The sequence below is a fragment of the Panthera onca genome, chromosome E2 (genome assembly GCF_046562875.1).
Source record: "Panthera onca isolate mPanOnc1 chromosome E2, mPanOnc1 haplotype 2, whole genome shotgun sequence".
Classification (NCBI taxonomy): domain Eukaryota; kingdom Metazoa; phylum Chordata; class Mammalia; order Carnivora; family Felidae; genus Panthera; species Panthera onca.
In genome coordinates, this window is record NC_138353.1 from 20,702,182 (window position 1) to 20,722,325 (window position 20,144).

The 20,144-nt window shown below is 52.7% G+C and overlaps 1 long non-coding RNA gene across 1 annotated transcript; it reads right to left on the minus strand.

Annotated features, from left to right (window-relative positions):
- Positions 1-12,882: 12,882 nt before the first annotated feature.
- Positions 12,883-19,463, minus strand: LOC132690450 (uncharacterized). The gene is made up of 4 exons (XR_009615405.3): positions 18,498-19,463; positions 16,703-16,823; positions 13,643-14,064; positions 12,883-13,405 (listed from the first exon to the last, which is right to left on the minus strand). It is a non-coding gene; the product is annotated as an uncharacterized LOC132690450 (long non-coding RNA).
- Between the last annotated feature and the right edge of the window lie 681 nt (positions 19,464-20,144).

The following is a 20,144-nucleotide window of genomic DNA, read 5'->3' on the forward strand; positions in this document are numbered from 1 at the left end:
GCAGAGGGGGAATCTGGGCTTAATCAGGGGACAGACCACCAAGGAGGCATTGACATGCTTGCACAGCAAAGTGACCTTCCTTTGGAGACAGAAAACAATCCCAAAGATATTTAGTTCTCAATTAAATAAAGCCACGTCCTCCTGACTTGCTTCCAGCGACCCTTTTGCTCCCAGGAACTGGGCTCTTGCTTTTTGCAGTGAATTTATGGCTGCTTCCGGACAGATAACAAGAAGTCGGACAGCTGACCCTCCAACTTTGCTCTGGCTCCTTCATCACTGTGGATTGTGTGTGATGATTTCCTAAGACATACCTCTCACGTTGAATTATTCATGGAAATGGCACCAAGGAACAGTGTAATGTTATATATATATATATATATATATATATATATATATATATATATTCATCACAAACATCACATTAGTGCAAAGCATGCTCATTGGAAAATTAAAAAAAAAAAAAAAGAAAAACCAAAACAGGACATGACCATTTTCTGCGCCAAGAAATGGTACTGGTGATGAGGTCTCTGTGTTTCCTTATATGTGGCCAATAGAGATTTTGGGTTGCAAAATCCTGGCCTTGATTGGAGCACCAGAGATGAACCACAGCACTTAAGCAGATTACAGATATTTTTTAACTACGTTGTCCAGGTCCTGTTGTGAGTCCCTTTTATACCAAGCTGGCCAATGTGATTGAATTAAAATGTGGAGAAGTCATATCAACAGGCAGCTTCTATGAAGACGGGTCAAAGAAGACGGGTCAAAGTAAGCAGGCTGACTTCCAAGGCCTCTGTCCGAGCGCGATTCCACTGCGCTCTCTTGGCTAGGACGTGGCTGACGTCGTGGCTAACTGCATTGGGAGAGCTTACCTTGGTGTCTTGCCTTTGCCCCTCGACCTTGGCCCTTGGGCAAGAAGCACATCCGTATTGTTAATGATCTTTGCATTACCTATGACACAGGGCTTGGCACCCGGTAGGATCTCAGCAAAGATGTGAGGATTTATAGAATCTGGGTAGAGGGCTGCAGGAAAATGCCCCCTGCAGCCTGGAAGTCATGAGGGGAGGATGCCCTCCCCACCTCGTGATTCCAAGGAGAACTTCTTCTGTGCCTCAGCTCCCTTCCCCCAACCCAAATCAAGATGTATTTGCCCAAGGCCCCTCCCTTCTGTGTGCTGTTGTGTTGGAAAGAAAGCCAATAAGTCCGTCTGCAGAAGGTGATCCCTCCCTCTCAGGGAGAATCTGCATCTTAATCAGGGAGGCTTGAAGACCAAGCTCTTCCAGCCAAAGGGAGAGGCAGGCAATGGTGATAATTTGAGCAGGAGGTCTAGCCATTTTGGGGGGTATTTTGCAAATCCATTCCCATCCCAACATTATAGAATGTTCATCTATTTTTCACCTGACATTGTATGGTTTTATTTTTTATTTTGCCACATTTAAATGTTGAATCTGCCTGGACTTTTTTTTTTTTTTTTATGGCGTCAAGTACAGATAAGAAGCCATTTTATTTTTTCGCAAATGGCCCATCCATTGTGATGTTGGTTCTTCAGCACGGGGAAGTCCATGGCACTTGGCCTGGTGGTCATCTCTTTCCCCGATGCCCACAGAGACGCTGAGATTAAAAGAAAGAGTCCCAGTTAAGAGAATGAGCTTTGGAGCCGGTGAGGTCTGGGTTTGCATTCAAACTCTGCCGGTAACCAGCTGTTCAGTGGGACGACTTATCTACCCTCTCTGAGCCTTGGCCTCCTCACCAGGAAACAGGTAACACCCCATCCCTGGCTGGGGTGAGGCCTGAACAATATCCCGGATGTTCAGCAGGCATCCTCATTCTTGCCCTGTGAGAGTGCCCAGTGAATGCAGGCTGCTGCTGTTACTACAGACCCCTTCTATTTTCATTCAGTTGAAAGACCAGCCGTAGGACCTCCAATGCCATTATCTTCAATCTCATTGCCTCCTCCAAATTGGTTCCTCTTCCCTTTGCTGATGCTGACCATCCAAGGCACACAGTAAATCAAGTAAATAAGTCTTCTTGGCCTGCCTTCTGGTCCCTCCCGCCATTTCTGATCTGTCATGGAGGTAACCGGGAGTGACCGGAAGCAAGGCTTTAGAATCAGGTCCTCTCCACCATTGCCCCAGCCTCCCTCTCTCTGGCTTCGGACCTGCTGCTGTCCATACGCATGCTGCGCTCTGACTGGGCCCAGACAACCCTACTGTACCCACCTGCTCCCCACTTGCACCTGGGTCTCTCTGTCCACCTGCTCATTTCACCAGAGTGACTTCACCACCTTCCGTGTCTGTTAAATCCCGGGCAATAAGGTTGCTGCCTGGAGAAGACACCCTTATGTTCCTCCTTTACCTCCTGACACTTAGTGTCCGCTTCTGCCGTAGCTCCTTGATAGCTGTAGCCCCCCCAACACCGGCTGCAGGTGAGGGCCCTCCAGATGGGGCCGGGCACCTCTCACACCCGAGCATGGTGCCCGCGACAGGGCATACTGGTATGCCCTGGTATACGGTAACTTCCGGTTTTGAGGGCCAGAGGGTAGAGCAGAGCCAAGATGGCATCCTGGGACTGGCCTGGTGGGACCTGACTACCACAGACTCAAAGGGGTGGACTGTCATCATGGCGGCCATCGTGGGAACCACGGACAGCGGTTGTGCTGCCAATGACCATCCTTTTAACACCCAGCGCACGTCCCAGCTCTGTGCTCAGCACGGGCCATGAGATAGCCTTCTCTGTCCCCATTTCACAGATGGGACAAATGGGCCATGGCTCAGGGGGATGAAGAGGCGGGAGGGGGAAGGCTGGGAAGAGAAGGCTGAAGATGGAGAGAGTGACTGGCGTACTTCCCTGCAAATCTCACTTTTCACAAAGTAAATGCAAAGGAATGACTTTGTGTCTCTCTCCCTGGTCTCTCCGGGTATTTCCCGGTTCCTGCTTGACTGTGGCAGGTGGTGCTTAGGGGCTGTTGCTCGGATAGCCAGAGGCAGTGGCCGAAGGGGTGACATCACCGGCCACCTTCCCTGTTCCCACAGGCGGCGATAATCTTGTAGACACTCCAAATTTCTCCCTTTTAAAAAATTTCCGATTTAATAACTCTACTTAGGTGTTTTTTTTTAGACCCCATAGTGTTTGCAACAACTGTTATGGCTCTATTATGATAATACAAGAAAGTTACATTACCAAATAAATGCATTTTTAGGTTTTTCCCTGGCAACATAATGTAAGGATCATTCTGCATGTTGGTACTAAAGAATCAAAAACAGTTTAGTCAGTGGATGTGAACACTGTTTCTTGTCATCCAGTTAATGGATCTACTGTAGTATTTGTGTTCCTTCCAGCCTTGCTGCTGTACATCAATGAAAAATTATGTTTTTTTCCTCGGTGCTACAACACCCGTCATCTTTATAGGCAACGCATTCCCCTTCAAGTCGTGCGGTGTAAAATGCCTACCATTTCTCGGCCCCTTTCCCTCCCCGTCATTTACCTGGTTCTCGGCAATAGAGGGTCAGTGCCTCCTCTTATTAATGTTCTGTGTAATAGAAATCAGCGTGCCTGTGTTACTCATGTGGAAGCCCCAGCAAACAGCGGCTGTTAGTGTGCAAAGGGCAGACAGGAAGCCCGGCTTTATTTTTTTTAACCCTCTTTGTTTACTGGATCTGGGCAGTCAATCACAGCCCCTCCTTGAATTTAAAGCAAGCCCGCCTGCCTCCCGGAAACAGCCACCAGGACCCTCTTGCAGTTAAGACGGGGGTGAGCCAGGATGCCGGTTTCATTTCAAAGAGAATTCTAGAGTCCTGGCCTTGCCTCACTAAAAATTTTACTCCCCCCATCTGTAAAGTTTTGCTGGCTCCAGGGTGACCTGGGAGGCCCGAGAGGAAAATGGGCTCTCTCAGGTCATACTCTTTTAGGGCTATGTGATGGTGGGGATTGGTGTGGCCAAGCGTCACCTGGTGGCCCTGTGGCTTCCTCATCGTGTTGATATCTGTGGTCCACATATATCCTCTCCAGACTCACAAATCAGGCACCAGCAGGGACCAGGCGGGTGGCTGACACCAGTGACCTGCACAGAAGAGGGTCACCCTGCCTTAGCCCATGTTGCCAGGCAGGAATGTGACCCAGTCTTATCAGACCCTCTGCTCTTTACTTGGAAGTGGTGGCACAGACTTAAAAAAAAAAAAAAAAAAAAGGAACAACCTTCTAAATTTTATTTTATTTTTTAAAAACTATTACTTTTTTAATGTTTTATTTATTTTTGAGAGCGAGCACAAACGGGGGAGGGAGGGCAGAGAATCTGAAGCAGGGTCTGTGCTGATAGCAGGGAGCCTGATGCAGGGCCTGAGCTCATGAACCGTGAGATTACGACCCGAGCCGAACTCAGACGCTTAACCGACTGAGCCACCCAGGCATCCCTAGCCTTCTAAATTTTAAATGCTGGGTAATCAAAGTGAAAGATACTTTGTGTGTGCTGAACCAAGCTGGACCCCGGACTGGTGCTGCTTTTCCCTCCTTGACCTCTCCCATATCCTGGATGTGCCGTGTGACCTCAGTCTTGGCTTCAGGGAAGGGGGTGGGGGTGAAATTGTCTGGAAACTGTCTCAGCTCACCTGCCTCGCAGGGGCTCTCTCTCATAGCCTTAGAGCAGTCTGGGGTCAAACAGTGTGAAATGTCCCAGGTCCTCGGGGAGGGGGGTGTTCCTGTGACAGCAATGCCACCTGGGCACCTTCCTGCACCTGTAGCTGGAGAGTCCAGCTCTGGGCCAACACCCCCACTAAACAGTGGCTTCTCAGACCTGTGCTTTGCCGGGGGATTCCAGAACTTATCAGAGCCTGGATGAGCACTAAGCAAGAGATATTTGGAGGTTCAGAAGGGGGCTTTTGGGGAATCTGGCCTGACACTCTGTGCGCCCCTGGAAATCCTGACAAGATGCTTTTGGGAGCGGGGCCTGAGGGGTGGTTTCTCGTCCTTGCTTGACTATTTGACCTCATGGCTCTCTCCCCACAGTACTTTGAGATGCTTAAGGATGGAACCAGGGTTTTCTTAATTTTTTCTCCTTGCTCAGTGTCTCATACTAGCCTCTGCACCGGTAGATACTTGATTTAAGGTCCTGCCTTCCTAGGGAGGTGGTGCGCACTGATGGGCTGCTGTCATTAGAAAGAGTGAGCAAGAGAGAGGAAAGTTAGCCCATCCTGAGTGAGGAAGCTGAGCAAGCCGGCAGCTAAACTCCAGGGTGAGAGGTGATGGATGCCCAGGGAGAGGAGGGCAGGTGGAAACCTTGCTGTCCAAGGTCCTGAGAAGAACCCATTGAGCAGCATCCCCCTGGATCCTCGGGGCTGCAGGCAGCACACATAACCTATTTTAAAAGCAATATCCTTCTACAGAGAGGCGACTGCAATCTGCTGGCACAGTGGCTCCCGGGCCGTCTGGCGCCATCTCCCGGGTGCCGCGAAGTCCGATTCTGCTGCTCTGTCAGTTTTCTTGGAGTCAAGGCTGAGAGTGTCAGGGTGTCAGTCTCCAAGGGACAGTGGCTGCTGTCCTAGAGGCACGTGTGGGCGCCAGAGGGGCTAGGCCAGGCAGTGTAGGCAATGGGGGACCAACCGGGCATTCATCAGGGTCAAGGTGAGAGACCTGATGCTGAACCCACAGTGTGCTCTGTCCCAGTGAGGTCCTGACGGAGTCCCAGGGCTCGGTGGTCTGCCCCATTTCCACGGCTTCTGCCTCCAAAGGTGATGGAAGTCGCTGCATAGCCCGCGTGCGCTGATTGGCTATCTGGTTCTGCGCGGGTGTCAACCCTCAATGGCTGATGACAGCATGGGGACCTGGCCTAATGTCTTTCTCCGGAACACTGAGCAGCATTGCTGTGCGTTGACTTTCCCATTACCAGCTCCCAGTGCAATCACGGTGGACTCACAGAGGGGGCCTCGCAGGGAGAGCGCTAACTAGGGCATGGCATGGTATGGCTGTGGGGCCTGGAGCTCAGGCCAGGGCTCTGTCGCTCACGCTTCCTTGGAAGGTGGTGGGATTCCTGGAAATGGGCACTGTCTTCCTCCCCATGCGCCTTTCTTCTTCTGGCATCCTCTCTCTCAAGGCCCCTTCTGCTTTCCGATTCCCCTTCTCTCTGGCACCCCCTTGGAGCCGAGTGGATTCAGCTGTCGTGGGACAGGGTGTCATGAGGAAGGACCTGTCCTCCATGCCCGTATCTTCAGGTCCCAGTGGGGCCCGGCTGCTCAGGATGCATTTCTTCCAGAACGTTAGTGGGCCAATGCAGGGGTGGGCCAGTCTTCCCAGAACAGTCCTTTCCTGAGGTCAGCTGGACTGCGGGCCGGTGTGACCTTTGGTTATTGCCACCGTTGCTTTTAGGGACTCAAGGGGATAAATCTGTGCCTGCTAGATGAGCAGTGGGCAGGGGTTGTTTGGAAGTTCTGGACGGAGGGATTGGGGAGATCTCACGCAACATTCTGTACTCCCCTGGGATTCCTAAAGAAGAGGTGCTCCGAGCAAGGGGCCTGGTGACGGGTGGTGGTCCGCCTCTTGTCCTTGCCTGACCTCGTGACCTCGTGACTCTCCTCCCCGACTGGGCTCTGTGGTCCTCAAGGGCAGGAACCAGAGCTTTCCTCGTTCTGTCACCCTCTGACTTCCTCCTCCCTCCTCACTCTTCTCTCACGACTGCCCGGCCACCCTCGTCAGCCACACTTGTCTTCCTCAGCTGGAAACAGAAGCCGCCGCTGCTCTTTCTTCCCTGCAGGCAGACATGTGATGTGGCCCTGGAGGAGGGGCCCGTGTCCAGGTGATGCTGTGGGGAGCCTCGGGGCAGGGGTGAAGGGGGAATGGCCCCCACACCTGGCTTGACCTCCAAGAGCCCTGCACAGGTGGAGATTTGCCGTCTGTCCTCGGAGAATTGCATGTCGCATGCCTGGCTGGCCCGGCCTGACCCCTTGGTCTGTGCTTTTCCAGACTGGAACTGTCTCTTGCCCCCCAGAGGCCCTGTTCAGCTGAGCGAGGCCTCGGTCAGTGCCACTTAGTGTTTCTGCTTCATCTCCTGGACACGGGGTGAGCTGCCTTTCTCGAAAAGTCTTGAGCCATAGTGGAGAGCTCTGTTCCTGGTGGGTATTTTTGTTTTTTTGTTTTTTTGTTTTGTTTTTTTTTTTGCAGAGGCCTCCTCCAAGCCGAGGAAAAGGGAAGACCTCGCTGTCTGCAGCATGGGGGACACAAAGGCTCCCCCGCCCGACACACACAGACAATCAAGGCAGCCCTGCAGGGGCCCTTCCAAGGGGACCAGGACTGTGGACACTCAGGCATGGCAGGAGCTCAGGCACACTCGCTGGCTTGGCTGGTCTGGGGAGGAGATTCCCTGGAGTCTGGGGAGTTGCCGGGTGGGGAGGTGGGGCTGGTTTAGACCAGACGGAAAGCAAGTTTGTTTCCTTTCAGGAGGTTGGCTGTGTGAAGGCTGGCTCTGTGATCCCAGACAAATCCTTCATTCTCGCTGGGCCTCCGTGCCTCACCTTGTGCCATCAGGATGAGAAAATTCTCTGACACTGTGGGTAAAAGTGTGAGGGGGTGTTTTGCACTTTGGGAAGGAAAGTGAATCTCATGGTGCTGTCCATCAGTAGAAGGCCATTGCTGTGGGCTCACAGCCATGGGACTGGTATGCTCTTGAGTTCTCGTCCCACTTGGTGTAGATTCATCCACTCACCTACCCATCCACCTCTCCAGCCATCAATCCACCCACGCACTCATCTGTTCACTTACATCTGTCCATCCATCTACTTCCTTCCATCCATCCATCCATCCATCCATCCATCCATCCATCCCCCACCCAGTTCCATCTGTCCATCCATCCCCCACCCACCCATCTAACCACTGCTCCATCCACCCATCCCTCCACCCATCCATCCACTGTTAATGGTCTTAGGCACCACGTGGGGCTGCAAAGATTACCGCATCCATGTCCCTGCCCTCAGAGGGCCGGACTCATAATTATGTGCTTGTTTTACTTGGCTTATTATTCCTTTTGAGTCTTGTAGGCTGGAGAGACAGAGTTTATTATTTGTTTCGGCTCAGGTAGGGCATGGTGAATGCTCAGAGGAGGGAGATGTCAGTTCTGGCTGCAAGGATGGGAAGACTTTAGGAGATGCCATTCCAGAAGAGCCTACATGGGTGTGGACACAGTGACAGTGAGGCAGGAGTGTCTGCGCTGGGTGGGGAGGGGGTTGCTATTCACAGGGAGTCCTGGAGATGCGGGCTAGTGAGTGTCTCTGCACGACCTTCCCTTGGGGGAGACGCTGGGTTTTAACGGCCTCGCCCCCCCTATGGTGCTCACTTCCCCTTTGATTGCCTTTGGGTATCTGCACACATATCCCTCCCCGTGTGAGTCTGTGCTCGTGCAAAGCAAGCAGGCTGTGTGGAGAAAGTCCCAGACAAGGGCAGCTTAAGCACAACCTCCAAAGGGCTGTCAGAGAAAGGCCGTCTCTTCAGACCTTGCAAGAACTGCTTCTGCACCCAGGTGGGATTCCTCACGCCATTTGCGTGGCCACTTCAGAGGCTTCAAAGCTGCAGGACAACAAACACTCAAGGGGCCCGTGGAGGTCAGGAAGAGGGAGAGGGCATTCGGAGGGTCCATTGGCAGATCAGAGAGCTGACGTCCTGGGTCCACCCCTCCCAAGCAAGCTTTTGGGTTAGCTGGGGAAACTTTGCCCAACTTAATGAGAGCAGCAAACAAAGTTGCGGGGCTGAGTGATTGGTATGCATTGTTTTGTTTCTTTCATTAATTCCTGCTGCCATTTGGGATGCAGGGATGAACAATAGCAGGGGCCTGTACAGATCAATACCAGATTGCTGATAGTGCCTATCTGTTCTTGGAGCAGATTATTTGATAAATGGCGTGGTCCATACGTTTTGACAGGTGTTCGTTGTACAGCCCAGACTGAGCCAGTTTACTGGAGCCCCATCCCAGGAAGCCAGGAGGGCAGAGAGGATATTTCCTTTTGGGTACAAATTCATATAGAAATTGTTGCTTTTAAGCTATAGGTAATGAATTTCTAGCGAGAGAGGGAGGGAGGCAGGGAGGGAGGGAGGGAAGGAGGGAGGGAGGGAGGAACCTGGGTTTTCTTCCCATGTGAATTACTTCCGCCATCCTTGGGGTTTACTGGGTCCTGGCTTTGATAGGGAAGAGTATGAAGGGTTTTATTTGGAAGGCGAGGCACCACCCCCCCTCGATGGGGGTGGCTGGTTTATAGGTGGAAGAAGTTACCGTCCCGTGAGCTGAGGGAATCCTGATGGATGGAGCCTGGGGCCAAAGAGGGTGGGGCGGGTCCTGGGTAGGATTTCAAAGAGGAGCAAGGGACAGAGAGAGCGGTGGTGCAAGGTGAGAGCTGCCAGGTCCCAGGAGAGCTCTGCTGGTGACAGTTTGGGTCTGCACCGGCCTGGGAGCTGCCACTCTCTTTCCATTTCTGCTGCATCCAACTGACCTGGCTTCCTTCTGTCCACACGGTGGGCACGTGCTTCAACACCACAGGTGTCAGGCTCTGTGATTCGGTCAGTCTTGGAGGTCCAAGTTTCTGCCTGGCACAGAGGTTTCAGTTGCTGTCCGCCCCCATCTTTCTCATTATCCTTGTCCAGGGCTGGCCACGCAGATGGTGTTCCCCGTGTGTGGGGGTGAGCAAAGGAGGTAGCGAAGGGGCCACTTAGGCCAACTAACTACTAGGCAGGACCATGCCTGGGTCCCGGGGGAAGCTACTGGAACCCAGAGCCGCCTTGGAGAAAGCAGTGAGTTGTGTATTTGGGGTATTGAGGAGAACAGAGTACTTCTACAGGGGCATTACTGTGTCTGAACCCCCCCAGCGTTCCTATGAGGTGGGCTGAGTGTTTCACCCACCCCATTTAGCAGGAGGGAAATCGAGGCCCTTTCACTGCCCACCCTTCCTCTGGGGTGAACAGTGGCTCATGGACAGCAGCTGGGGTGCCCACGATGGACTTTGCCTTCTTGGCTGCCCTGAAATCCACCCCCCCCTCCCCAAGAAAGAGGAACCCAGAAGCCCCTGTGGAGCCGTCCTTCTTGTAATGTGGAATCCTTTTCCAAGGACTTATTGCTGAATGAGAGGCAATTACATGCGGGAATGGTGACCCTCGTCTCACAGAGAATGTTGGGGAGGCTGGGGCTATGATATATGGGATGTCAGGCGTTATATTTTAGACTTTGATTTTAAAAATCTCCAACAACCTCCTAAGGAATGATTTGACATCCTTAAGTTCAACACCGGGCACAAATAAAGCTTATGGCAAAATTAACATAAATCATTAGCATTAATCATGCAGGGTTATTGATAGCCGTATGCAGGCATGTATCACAATCCCGGCCAGGGATTCGGGTCGGCCGATATTTCTTCCAGCTGTCCCGGCCAGCTTTGCCGCATATGGCGGTGGTGGAGGCTTTCTTTTCTAATTTTCTTCCTCAGCTTGAGCTGTCAGAGACACCCCTTGTTCCCCTTCCCTTCTCCTCACGCTGGGCCGCTAACTTCATTGCCTCATTCTCCCTGTCCTCTCTCTCGTTTTTAGAAACCAGAATTCTCGTCAGGGTCAGAATCCATCAACGTCTGTGGCTGTCACCCACCACGTGACTAGTGGAAGCAAAATAGCTGGGTGACAATTAGCAATGGGTGGCCTATATAGATCAGTTTCAATTTGGTAACCTTCACTTTTCCTTACACATTCATCTCCGGAGCTCAGCAACGTGCCCCGCGCCCCCACCCTGCGGATACTGGTGTGCTGGCACCTCACCACGGGGAGGAGATGTGCGTTGTCACCAGCCCAAGGGACCGGGGTGGGGGGACACTATAAAAGTAGATTAAAGCAAGGGATGAGACGTTATTGCCATCGATGGCATTTTGAAACCTATTGGCAGGGCATATTACCTTTGTAATATGGAGGGAAAATCTATCTGTCTGACCTCTCCATAAGGTCTCTCCAGCTATAATGCAATTGTGGTTGCATTAATGGGAGTATAGGATAAAGGACAATGGAGGTGATAGGAAGGAGCCCTATCCTACTCTGCTGACCAAACCACATTGACCAAACTGTTCAACGAAGATTGGGATAGGTTTAGCTACACAGGACCAGGGATATATGAGAAATGAATAAAAAAGATTCAACCCAGACATACGAACAAACAGGGGGATTGTGATTTCTATTTGGATCTCTGTTTGACGAGCTTCCGGGGGAAGAGGGACCAGTGAGTTCCGAGAAGCTCGGAGGGTTGGGAATTTTGGAGATGTGGATACCTGCCCATGACAAGGAAAAGCCTGAGACTTTGGCACTGGCTAAAAATGGTATGATCTCCAAGGGAAGTGGCGAGTGAGTTTTCCATCACCAGACATAAGCAGCACAGGTTATGTGGCCATTTGCAGAAGAAGTTGAGGAGGAAGTAAACATTAAATTAGAGGTCAGAGTAGATGGCATTTAGGGCCCTTTCTACCCCTGCAGAGTGGAATTCTGAAATTCTTGGAAATTCCAAGAATTTCTTAGATCACTTGGAATTTCCTGGTTGTACCCTGACTTGAATGATAGAAAGAAATAACAGAGCAGTTCCTCGACCACTCTTTCCTACCACCAGGCTGCAAGATATGGGCTCCTCTGTCATATCATCCTCCTTCCCCTTTTTGTGAGCTTTTGGCTTCACAAGACTGCAGCGAGCTCGTAGTGCATGATTGAATTCAGAGAGAGCTATGCAATCCCTTTATGGAGAGTTTGCATGGGGGCATTTTAAACATGTTTCTTCTTCACATGCCTCCGGCGGAATCCCAGAGAAGCTAGCAAGCCTGGCTGACAGGGGGCAGTTAATCAACAATGGGCTTGGACAGTTCAAAGAAGGGGTCATTTCCAAATATCAAAGACTGGGACAGCCTGGGGTTTGATAAATAACAGAGGTCAGCTGCAAACAGTGGGAGAGGGGTGAGTCCTGGACAGCCATCAGCCCTGACCCCTTGGCTCTGTGAAAGCCATGGGATCCCTTCTTTGCTGTTGTTACTGGCTCTTGCGGAACACTTGCTTGGAGTTCCCGTCATCTTTCTGTGTTGTGGGAGGTGTCAGGAAAGCTCCCGTGCTTTGTAGGACACAGGATTCTAGAAAGGACCTTCTACATCCTGCGAATACTGCGTGTCATGAAAACCGTCCAACTCTCACTGGGTTAAATAAGAGGGACATGTTTTGGCCCTTGTAAAACAAACGTTTCAAGGTATCTCTGGTTCAGGTGGGGTTTGATCTAGCAGATTATAGGATGTTACCAAGGGAGTTTTTGCTATTGGCTTCATCGTCAGCTTTCACATGATATTACATCCCCTCCCAATAGCTATAAGCCCTCTCTCCATGAATGCAATGTTTATAGCATTACAAGCTTTGTATCCATACACAACCATCAACTACTGGACCATTGGGTCATTAATTCCTGTGGTCCATGTAAAGGCACATATTGATTGATCTGTGACAAGTTAGTGCCCAACTTTGGTGCTGTATGTGGGGTCAACCCCACTCAAACTTCATGAATGAGAATGGAGGGGGCTCCTTCACCAAAGGAAGTTTGGGGTATTGTTTTACCAGAGGAATGAAGGTGGCTTCAGGGTAGAGAAACCAATACATGGCCACAGCAACCTGAATGTGTCAAGTTCTTGGAAGATGATTCCCCACCAGAACACTTCTCGTCTCAGTTATCCTGGTGGGTATCAACAGCTCTAATTTTTTTTCTCTGCCATCTTTCATCCAAACTTTTGCAGAGTTCAGGCTGTGAGGCATCTTAATTTTCCTGGAGAAATTAAAGGAGATATATGTGGTTGGGAAAGAGCCATTCTCCTGAGGCACACCTTGTGTGGGCCACCATTTTGGAAGCACCAAAGGAACTGATGACCCACCTTCCATCAGTGATAAATCTGTAAGATGCTCCTTGGAATGGAGGTAGCCTGGCATGGGACCAGCAATGCCCTTCATTGGATACATGCCGAGATTTCACGGACTCACAGAACCTGGGCAAAGTCAGCAAGATTTCTTCATCTTGACCATGTGACAGTTTGCCTGGAAACTTGGGTCTGCCTCTTGTGGAACTGTCCACCCTTCCCAGTGCTCACGGCAGCCTTGCAGAGCATCATAATGACTGGGAGTGGTACCATCGACAGCCACGAATAGGTCCCTTAATTTCATGGTTTAAAATTACGTTAGTTGACCTCAGTATAATTCCTATATTTTAGTCATTTACGTGTCATGACTCAGTACTCATTCATTAAATATAGTGCTTTTCAAATGAAGAACAGAGATGAAAATTTTTCTTAATGATGACAAGTGATATAATTTAGTTTTATTTCTGTCGTACCATGGTGCCCGTGAGCCTGGCCGTAGCTAAGGGTCTGTCTGTGGCGCCACTGTGGGCCTCTTTTTTTTTTTTTTCCAACGTTTTTTATTTATTTATTTTTGGGACAGAGAGAGGCAGAGCATGAGCGGGGGAGGGGCAGAGAGAGAGGGAGACACAGAATCGGAAACAGGCTCCAGGCTCCGAGCCATCAGCCCAGAGCCTGACGCGGGGCTGGAACTCACGGACCGCGAGATCGTGACCTGGTTGAAGTCGGACGCTTAACCGACTGCGCCACCCAGGCGCCCCATTGTGGGCCTCTTTTAGCAAAACTCTCCACTGGACACATCACGCTAGCCAATTCTGGTCATGTGGGTCTAAGCCACCCCCCACTTTGATCGTTGGTCGTGCTCGGTGTGAGTTGTTTGGCTCCATGGGAGATCGTCTCAATGAAAACACACTTTCTCGGAGAGGGGGCAGGCCTGGCCGGGGCAGGGGAGGGCAGGTGGATGTTGTTCAGAATCTTGAGTTTTGTTGCCATGAGGGAAGTGAGCAGAGGGCTGGAGCTAAGCCTGAGGATGGACGAGGCCCTCTTTTCCTCACCGATGCCTCCTCCTGGCCTTGCTGCCTTGGATGCTGTTCACAAAGTTTAGTGGCTCTTCAGGGTGGCTCAGTTTGGGATGCTCTGATTTGCACTGTGCTCCCAGGACCTCCTTGATGGAGCTGACTTTTGCAGTACCCTGAAAGTGAAAGTCTCACTTCAAAAACTGGAAAAAACAACGCGCTCTCAACAACGACCGCCCACGCGTCTTTCCCCAAGTCTGAGACCCTGTAGCAGGACTCGCTTCTCCAATGCCCATTGCCCCATTTTGTCAGTCTCTCTGGGGCGGTTCAGTGCTACTTTGATGTGATTGCTTTCTTCTAAGGTTCATCTGAGGGGGTGTTAAAGCAACTACACTTTATTGGCCCGGGGCTTGGAGAGTGAAAGGGGGTGAAATCTACACGTTTGGCATTAAACTCCTAGGAGGTTTTCATTTTTAACAGACACTTTTAAAAGTGAGCCATCATTTACACTTAGTGCCTTACCAATGTGGTCAGATGGCACGTAGCTCTGGCCTGCAAGTGGCCTTGGGTTATAATCCTTGAGGTAACAGTGGTGGCAACATCCTCCATTACTTTTTAGAAGTCCCGGTGCCACCGTGCATCTAGCACTAAAGACTGCCTTCCCTGAACCATAAGAGGCCAGAAGGTATGGACCCTCCTCGGAGTGGCTATTCCCGGCGTGGTCCAAACAGGGCTCCGGGAAACTGAGGAGTGCCAGTGCCTGCCAGCAGACCGCAGGGGCTCTCCGGCAATGCGGGAGCCCCGGGCTGGGGGGTCGGACCTGCTGGCTTTGCATCCAGGTTCCCCCGGTGCGTCCGTTTTCCCACCTGTAAAATGGCCCAGCCGGTCTTTGCTGTCCCTCTGGCCCCAATAACCAGCAATTTTCTTTGTTTTGACTGCTAGTTGGAACGGCCAGCGAGTGTTTCTAGAGCTGGGGCTGCGTCCGGGCCTGCAGGCGTTGGGAGTGGGGATCGGTACATGTGAGAGCGTGAAGCTTGAGGCGCGTCCTTCCTGGAGCTTCTGCAGGGTGGACAGTGCAGCAAGGGGCATCTTAGCACGTTGCAGCGGACTCAGCCAGGTTCCCATGGCTGAGCTCCATAGAGGAAAGGGGTTTGATCTGGGCCTTTAGGGGGGCCCAGATTTTATGTCCACTTGCAGATGGGTGGGTTTGGTGCCAGGAGATGATGGCGAGAGAAGCAAAGATACAAGGAAATTACGTGGTATTGCTCCCAACCCATTTCCTCTGTCCTGTGACCCTGAGGACCTCACTCGGGACACTGCCCTCCTTGGGAGCTCTAGGGCAGAGCCTTCACCCCAGTGCACCCAGGGGTCTGCAAGGGAGCAGGAGGAAGAGGCCTCTCCTCCTCCAAGCCTGGCTCTCACCAGCCATCCTGGGCCTGGAGTGACCAGGGCTACACTCAGCTGGGGAGTGTGGAGGAAATCAGCTCGTTTCCTTGTAGATGGGGTTCCAGAAAGGGTGTACTGGGGAGTTATTCCTCGGTTCTGGGGTTTGGGGTCTCCTTTACCCTCTGGACATGGTCAGTACCCTTCCTGGACCACAAAGCTTACAGCGGAGCTGAAAGGACTGTCTCTGTCTGTATTTAAATAGCCAGGGTTCCACTGGTGTCCAGGGGTCACCAAGGTGGGTGTTGGTGGTCATGCCAGGCTCCTCTGTTGTCCCCAACATCCGTCAGCAAGCTGAATGAAGCCCAGCCAAAGGGCTTAGAATGTTAAGACCTGTCTAGTCTTCCTATAAACCTCATAGATGAAAAATGCACAGATGATTTTGTCCCTCTCTCCCCCATCAAAAATCTTGTTTTCTGGAGCTCAGGACACAGGCAGTACAGGCTCGGGAGTTTGGGGCCCAGTGGGAAGCAGATGGCACTCCCTGAGGGTCAAATGGAGGGGAGTTTAATGAGCGGACCATTTACAAAGGGGCAGGAGGGCTTTAGGAGTCCATGGGTGTAGGGTGGGGGAGGGGAAGCCAAGAGCTGAGTGTTGGGGGACAGAGCAGCTTGGAGCTGGAAGACAGAGAAGGCTGTGTGGAGGGGTCAGCAGCCAGCAGCATCCCAGAGGATGACCGTCCCCACCCCTCTCTCCTCGTCCCTCTGACCTCTTACAAGAACTCCCCGGCTGAACCTGAACCTGACTGGAAGCCCATGTCATGGCCCATGCAGGGGCAGCCTTGCTGTGTGGAGAGAGGATCCTGAGAGGCACAACCCCCGCCCCCCACCTGCAGCCAACTTGGGAAACTGATCTCCCCTGCCCCCGTGTGTCTCAGGCTCCTTATTTGTAAAATGGGGAATAATAGTTCCTGTCCCCCGGTTGTAAAAACCAAGTGAGAGAATGTGGGCATATCACTGAAACACATTTGCAAGGAGTTCGGATGTTTTTTCGGGGGACCCAAGTTCTCTGCTGTGCATTGAATTGTTCGAGTGGTCATGTGTGACTAGTGAGGGCCATGGTCCGTGTTCAAATCCAGGCAACTTGGTGCCTGAGGGCTTGTCCTTAGCACCTGCCCTTTTCCATTTGACCTTGGAAGTGGCTTGTGAGGGTGAGGGAAATGATGGCGAACCGTCAAGGCAGGGTGAGCCGTGGGTGTGATTCAGGGCCCCCATGTGAATATCCACGGTGGCTGCATCGACGGGTTTGTGCTGTGGGGGGTCTGGGGAGCAGAATGTCACGCAGGTTTGCTTTGTGGGGGGTGCCCTGAGAGGACAAAGGATTCAAGGGAAGTGGGGACACTCAGCTCTTGGGAGCCAGAGGCCTCCTTACCCAGGACGTGAGGCCTTCTGCTCATTCTGCTTCCTGTACGTGGTGGTGGGGGGCTGTCTGCAGGCCAAGCCCCCAGCCTTCATAACGGTCCCGTGCACAGACTCAGAGTCCGGTCCTCTCTCTACAAAGAAATTGGCATGTCTATGGGGCGGGGAGCCTCTCTCGGCCGGGTAGGCACACATCTACCTTGGAAACCAGGGGCGAGAATCTCCCAAAGCCAAAAGCACGGGCAGAGAGCTATTGGCTGGGTTTGTCTGGGTGTCAGCTGTACCCCTTATTTATGTTTCCCGAAAAAACAACCAACATGTTTTGATGATTTCTGGAGAGTTTAAAAACAATATAGTTAATTGCTATGAGTGATTTCAGAGCTCATTAATGTAATAAATCTCTGGAGAGAGATATTCTTAGTTAACGATCAGCATAAAATCAGAGAGTCTTTCCGCGTAGATGGAGGCTCCCGTTTGCTCTGCAGTGAAGACAGAATGGTGGGCACAGTGGATGTAGGTGGCCTGTCTGTGAAGTGACAGACACCCGTGACTGTCCAGCTGACAGTGCCACCGGGCAGGAGCTGCTCTCTGCCACCTTTGCCGCCCAAAAGCAGGCCCGTTGGCGTCACCAGGAGCTTTTGTGGCCCTGGGACTTTGGAACTCCGGCTTGGTGGATTTCGTTTAAAATGAGAAAAGAAGGGGGCGCCTGGGTGGCTCAGTCAGTTAAGAGGCCGACTTCGGCTCAGGTCATGATCTCACGGTCTGTGAGTTCGAGCCCCGCGTCGGGCTCTGTGCTGACAGCTCAGAGCCTGGAGCCCGTTTCAGATTCTGTGTCTCCCTCTCTCTCTGCCCCTCCCCTGTTCATGCTCTGTCTCTCTCTGTCTCAAAAATAAATAAACATTAAAAAAAAAATTTAAAATGAGAAAAGAAGGACTACCTGCGAGGCATCTGGCAGCTCCCGTGAGCCTCCAAGGGCACTTTAGGGAGCCTCTGACTGCCCTGCACATCCCTAAGCAAAACAAATCCCTGGTTCTTGAAATCTCCAGTGCGTTCTTCCCCCATCTGCCCCATGTCAGTAAAGGGCAGCTCTAGCCACCCAGTTGTGCAAGCCAAATGTCTAGGACCGTGCGTGGCAGGCCGACCGCGTCAGTGGCCCGCGTCCTCACCCGTGGCCGTCCACCTTGGCATTGCTGCTGCTGCTCCGACTCCTGGGCCCGTCCTGTGACTTGCTGTCACCTGGCGGTGTTAACGAACAGGATGGAGGCAGAGGCACATAGACACGTTTTGATGGGGCTCGTCTGCTTTTCTGCCTTGGCCTTCACCTTGGGACCATGCCCGCTGGCCTGAGGAGGAGGACAGCCAGCTAGCCCCTCTGTCCCCATCGTGGCCGACGGCCAGCCCACTGATGGATGTGCGAGCGAGCCCTGTCATGACCAGAACTGTCCAGCTCAGACCCCGTGGTTGGGGTCTTCTCACACAGCGTTATGGTGGCAAACTCAGGCACCGTCCTCGATGCCTCCTTTCTCTGCAAGGCCCGCCTCCTGCCGCATCGTCCCTATGATACCCTCTTCTCTTCATCTCCCCTGGTCACCAAGCTGCTGTCATTGCCTGCGACTGGTCACCTGTACCCATTCTTTCCCACTGACGGTCCCTTGGCCCACCTGCAGCCCGAGGGGCCTTTTTGGCAACAGTCATATTGCTCATCTGCTCGGGACCTTGGGAAGGGTTTTGATTCATTTAAAACATCATCTGTTGACCATGGCCTACAGGGCCGCAGGTGGTCGGTTCGCTCCCTCCTGTGATCCTACCTTTCTTGCCATTACTGCGCTTTAGCCACACGATCTCCCTTCTGTGCTTTGAGCACACAACCCTCCATCCTGCCTCAGGGCTCTTGCACTTGCTGTGTCTGGAGGACGTAGGCTGCTCCTTGTCACTGGTGTCTCTGTCCAAATGTCTCTTGCTTGGAGAGGCCTGGGCCCAGGAGATGGGGGGTAGGGGGGGATGGGGAGCTCTCTCCTTGTAGCACAAGCCTCAGAGGCACTCTGCTTCTAACATCTGTCTGATAGCTCAAACTTCTGATTGGAATCCCCAGCTGAGACTGGACCGCGCTCTAGGAGGATTCTCCGAATAACCGGGGTGAAAATCCAACTCTCAGCCACACACCGGGTGGGGGGCATCCCACGGATGGCAGAGCGTTCTCTGGGGAAACCGGAGCCGTTGACTGCCCTTTCTGGAGCCAGTGACTCGATCGGGGCGTCTGGCTGTCTGGCGGGGGGGGGGTGGGGTGGGGGTGATGTCGGGGCTGCTCTTAAAGCCCCGGTGAGAGATTCGGGGCTGAAGTCCTGGCTTGGGTTTGGGTTTTCCTTTACTGATCAAGCCCAACCCTCCTCCCCCTCCCCCGCCCCCACTCTAGATTTCATGCTCCGGGACTCAGGTCCACCTTCCTGCAGCCCCTGGGACCCAGGCTAAGCAGCGTGGCGGTGTTCCCTGGACTTCAGCCCCGAGGAGTGCCCTCCTCCCAGCACAGGCTTGGTTGTGTGGCGGACTGCGCCTTCAGCCCTGTGCTGGCGCGAAGCGACAACTCAGCAGCGGCAACAGGATGACGTTGTTCCCGGAAGCCCCGTTATCGCTGAGGCCGCGTCTTCCGGGGCACACTGAGATTTTGGGACCCAGCTCTGAAGACACCAGGCGGGTCATCAAAATCTTTGCGTGGTCCCTTCACTATTGTTGGGAGGTGCGCTTCCTTGGGAGGAAAAGCCTAGCTCTGCACTTGGTGGTCGCAGGGTCCTGGAGCGCCTCGAGTGGCATCAGCGCGGTGGAGCCTGGGAAGGAGGAGGTGTTGGGGGGTGGTGTGGGGGTGAGCGGGTGCCTCGCTGGGGGAGGCTCAGGGCCAGCAGTCTGGGGTTCGCGTCCTGACTACGCGTGTCAACTTTAGCAAGTCCTTTGAACCCGTGGTTCTCAAATGGGGGTCCTTTGGGCACCCCCCGCCCACCATTTGACATTGTCTGGAGACAGTTTTGGTCGCCACCGTTGGGAACCGGGTGCTACTGGGCATCAGAGGCCAGGGAAACGGCCTGATGCACAGAAGCGCTCCGCGCGCTGGAGAATTATCCGGGCCACATGTCAGTAAGTGCTGAGGTCAACCCTTCCCAGCTGCATTTCCCTCACCGGGGGATGCACTTCGAGGGGTGTGAGGGAGTGAGGACGGGGGTTTGTGAAGCGCAAATGGCTCTAACGTCTGCACCGCCGACTCCGGATCCTCCAGCCGCAGAAACACTCCACCCAAACAAACAAGCAAAACAAAAAAGAAAGGAAAGAGAAACAATCAAATATGGGGTGGTTCCACTGGTTTCACCCACTTTGCACCCACTTAGTGAGTGTTTCCCCAGGATGATCTTTCTGGAGGGAGGAGGTCAGAGCGTGCAGGTGCCCTCTGGGGGGTCTCGGGTCCTCCT